This window comes from Triticum dicoccoides, chromosome 5B (genome assembly GCF_002162155.2).
Source record: "Triticum dicoccoides isolate Atlit2015 ecotype Zavitan chromosome 5B, WEW_v2.0, whole genome shotgun sequence".
NCBI classification, from domain to species: domain Eukaryota; kingdom Viridiplantae; phylum Streptophyta; class Magnoliopsida; order Poales; family Poaceae; genus Triticum; species Triticum dicoccoides.
In genome coordinates, this window is record NC_041389.1 from 718614473 (window position 1) to 718619236 (window position 4764).

The window sequence follows — 4764 nt, forward strand, 5'->3', positions numbered from 1 at the left end:
TCTTAGCAGGCTCATAAAAGCTTCATTCAACCCACTTTTCGTGGATGAAATCCTCTCAACCACCGTACCCATTAAGGTACGATGTGCCTCTGAGTAGCCGCTTGCTCCAGAAGACCCATCAATGTGTCCGGTTGTACACCGGACAACCCCGGGCTTTTTCTCTCGGTCTCCTTAGGAGCCGAGAACTCCGGACTTCGGGCGGCCAAAGAGTTACCTTCTGGCCCTTGCGGATCAGGAGAAATCCTCCGGGACGACACCTCAGGGTCGTCCACCTCATGAGGCGGGGAAGCAGGAGGAGGCGTTTCTCTCTCCATCATCTCCGGAAGAAGATCCCCCGAGGACGAACATTGTTGAGAAGGGCTATGAGCCGGACTGCAAAACATATGTCTCGGTTGTTATTCTTAGGAAAAGAGCAGGGCATATTTACTAAAGTGCCTTTGTTCACTTACGGCTCGGTTGATAGCTGGCCCCCTTGTGGGCGCTATGCGGTAAGGATGCCCTTCGGGGGAGGGCCCCCTGGTGAAGGTTTCTTCCCTCGTTTGGAAACCTCCGTTTCCAAGCCTCCAGAGGCGGTCCTTTTCTTCCCATGGGGAGAGGGGATTCTAGATTCGCCTCAGATGACCCACAAGTATAGGGGATCTATCGTAGTCCTTTCGATAAGTAAGAGTGTCGAACCCAACGAGGAGCAGAAGGAAATGATAAGCGGTTTTCAGTAAGGTTTTCTCTGCAAGCACTGAAATGGTAGGTGATAGATAGTTTTGTGATAAGATAAATAGTAACGAGCAAAAAGTAAATAAAGTAAATAAAGTGCAGCAAGGTGGCCCAATCCTTTATGTGGCAAAGGATAAGCCTGGAGAAATTCTAATAATGAAGAAGGAGCTCCCGAGGACACATTGGGAATTATCGTCAAGCTAGTTTTCATCACGTTCATATGATCCGTGTTCGGTACTTTGATAATTTGATATGTGGGTGGACCGGCACTTGGGTACTGCCCTAACATGGACAAGCATCCCACTTATGATTAACCCCTATCGCAAGCATCCGCAACTACAAAAAGGAGTATTAAGGTAAACCTAACCACAACATTAAACATATGGGTCCATATCAACCCCTAACGAAGCAACGCATAAACTAGGGTTTAAGCTTCTGTCACTCTAGCAACCCATCATCTACTTATTACTTCCCTATGCCTTCCTCTAGGCCCAAATAATGGTGAAGTGTCATGTAGTCGACGTTCACATAACACCACTAGAGGAGAGACAACATACATCTCATCAAAATATCGAACGAATACTAAATTCACATGACTACTAATAGCAAGATTCACCCATGTCCTCAGGAACAAACGTAACTACTCACAAAGCATATTCATGTTCATAATTAGAGGGGTAATAATATGCATAAAGGATCTGAACATATGATCTTCCACCAAGTAAACCAAATAGCATCAACTACAAGGAGTAATCAACACTACTAGCAACACACAGGTACCAATTTGTGGTTTTGATACAAGATTGGATACAAGAGATGAACTAGGGTTTTGAGATGAGATGGTGCTGGTGAAGATGTTGATGAGGATTGACCCCCTCCCGATGAGAGGATCGTTGGTGACGACGTTGGTGATGATTTCCCCCTCCCAGAGGGAAGTGTCCCCGGCAGAACAGCTCCGCCAGAGCCCTAGATTGATTCTGCCAAGGTTCCGCCTCGTGGCGGCGGAGTTTCGTCCTGTAAGCTTGCCTATGATTTTTTCCAGGAGAAAACCCTTCATATAGCAGAAGATGGATGCCGGAGGCCCACCAGGGAGCCCAGGAGATAGGGGGCACGCCCTACAGGAGGGGGGGGGGGTGTCGGTGTCAAAACCGGCGGATCTCGGGTAGGGGGTCTTGATCTATGCGTCAAGGCTGATGGTAACAGGAAGCGAGGGACATAGATGTTTACCCAGGTTCAGGCCCTCTCGATGGAGGTAAAACCCTACTTCCTGCTTTATTAATATTGATGATATGGGTAGTACAAGAGTAGATCTACCACGAGATTGTAGAGGCTAAAACCCTAGAGCTAGCCTATGATGGTATGATTGTAATTGTGATCGGCCTTCTAAGGACCAACGTCTCCGGTTTATATAGACACTAGAGAGGGCTAGGGTTTACATGGAGTCGGTTACAAGGAAGGAAAAATAATATCCGGATCGCCAAGCTTGCCTTCCACGCAAAGGAGAGTCCCATCCGGACACGGGCCGAAGTCTTGAGTCTTGTATCTTCATGCTTCAATAGTCCGGACGTTGTACATAGTCCGACTGTCCGGATACCCCCTAGTCCAGGACTCCCTCAGTAGCCCCTGAACCAGGCTTCAATGACGATGAGTCTGGTGCACAATATTGTCTTCGGCATTGCAAGGCGGGTTCCTTCTCCGAATACTCCAAAGTACTTGTTACGACGAATAGTGTCCGGCCTCTAATCAATGTTGTGGTCCTCGGCTTCAGCGCCTCAGTAATGACCATCTCCACGTGTCGAGCGAATGCGAGAAGTCGAGGCATTTTTGCATTTACCACCCTTGATCCTCCGGGCCAACCATCTATTTGAAGGGACAGGGATTATCATATCCTAACCTCACTCTCCTCCCTCGAGCTAGCATCCTAGAGCGCTCCGCGAAAAACCATTCCAACATGGCCGGCCGTCGCAGCTCTTCTGCTCGCCTTCCTCGCTCTAAGTCGGGGGATTGGGGAGAGTGCTTAGTTCCTCACAGCCGTTTGGTAAAGTTGCAAACCCAAGGGTTCCTTCCACCGGTGTTCATGGTCCCCGTTCGAGCTGGAATAGCTACTTATGACGGAGGGGAACAAGCTGAGGGATCTCCTAACCCATCTCCAGAGGAGCGGATATGCCTCATCTCGCATCTGCTGAGGGGCGTCGGGTTTCCTATCCACCCATTTCTTCGCGGGCTCCTGGAGTTCTACGGCCTCCAGTTACACAATCTTACCCCTGCCTCTATTCTGCACATAGCGGGGTATGTCGCCCTTTGCGAGCTGTTTTTAGGCTGCGAACCACACTTCGGATTATGGAGGAAGCTATTCTGCCTTGTCCCCCGCACCCAGGGAGAGTCCCTATGTCAAGTGGGTGGGGCCAAAGTATGGCGCATTGCCGATACCAGATACCTGTCCGGCACTCCTGAGAAGGCACCAGAAAACTGGCCTTAAGAGTGGTTCTATATAAATGATGTTCCCCTTCCGGATCCAGTCCGAATAGGTCTCCCCAGGTTCAGCAACGCCCTGCCGAGGGCACGCTTAAGCTGGCGCCCCCGGGGCCCTCAAGAAGAGGACACAAGGGAGATATACCTCCTGATGAACAGGATAAAGTTGCTGGCCAAATCCGGACTGATGATAGTTGAGGTCATGGCGATATGCATAAGGCGAGGAGTGCAACCGCTCCAATATCGGGGGAAGCCTATGTGGCATTTCAACGGGGAAGACGACGCCACCCGCTGCGGCCGTAAGGGTTCAGACTCTGCTGCCGCTTTGGCAAGGATATTGTCCGATTTGTACAAGGGGGAAGAGGAGGAATTCCTTCACATAAAAACGCGGGACGGATTCTCCATGTACAACCCCTACAGTGGGTAAGTTGCCATTCCTTTCTCCGCTTCACTTACTCTAGCGTTCTTCCAGTAAGATTACTTGCATCAATGCTTCTGAGCAGGAACTGAGGAGGGCCGTAGAAGGAATCTTCAGCCCCTCCCCGCAACTAGAGGACCCTGGAAGGGCCCTAGATCCGGGACTCAAAGTTGATCCGGATATCACTGTGGAGCTTGTCAACGGGGTGTTCTATCAAGCGAGCTGGGATGGCGCCCTAGTGGCCATTACGGCCGACTATCCCGGACTACTAACCCGCGTCGCGGGTAAGTTGAACTATGTCCGGAGACCCCACCAATCACGCCTCCACCAGCCGGGTTCCAGAACCGGCTTCGCGGGCAGAGGCGTACACGGGGCCAGCACCGCAAGGCTCCCCGACGGAGGATGCGGATATGTGTTTGGCCACGAACTCCGAAGTGGAGAGCACCATGAATCACCGGCGTCGGAGGGCCGTGCTCCGGAACAACATCTTTTTCGAAGAGGCTTTTAATGCCTTCAATTCGGCGGACGCATATGTCCGAGCTGCTCGAGGCGGGCTTACCCAAGCGACAAACCAGTATACCAAAGACATACGGGTAAGAAATTTTGATAAGTATGTATAGTAGTAGCCCCTGAGACTTGGAATAGTTGGGACAACTGTTTGAAGGATCCATATATGAACATGTCCTTGTGGACAAGAACGAACAATTGGCGCGAGAGCTGGATACATGCAAGGCCCAGCCGACTGATGCGGTAGCCAAGTTAGAGGGATCCCGAAAGGCCCCCTCTGGTAATATTTGTCTCCATTATATGCAGATGTACCAGTTAGTAAATGGCTGGTGCGGTTAGTCTAACAGAAAATTCTGCAGACAATCCCGGGGTGAATCCGGAGGGCGTAACGGGTGACGAATCGCATCTCCAACGGCAGCTAAAGGTGGCAAGCGCATCCTTACGCAGGTGACGCAAGAGAAGAACAAGCTACAAGATGCCAATATTTGTCTGGACGTGGAATTAAAGGACATCCGCGCTCAACTGGCGGACTCCGTGAAGGAGAACAAAAAGCTTCGACGCGACATTTATGGTAAGAGCTCAAGTGAACTGTGTGATAGTTCGGCGAGGAAGTTTTTTGAGAAATTTTTTGCCTGCATGAATGTTAACGGGTCGCC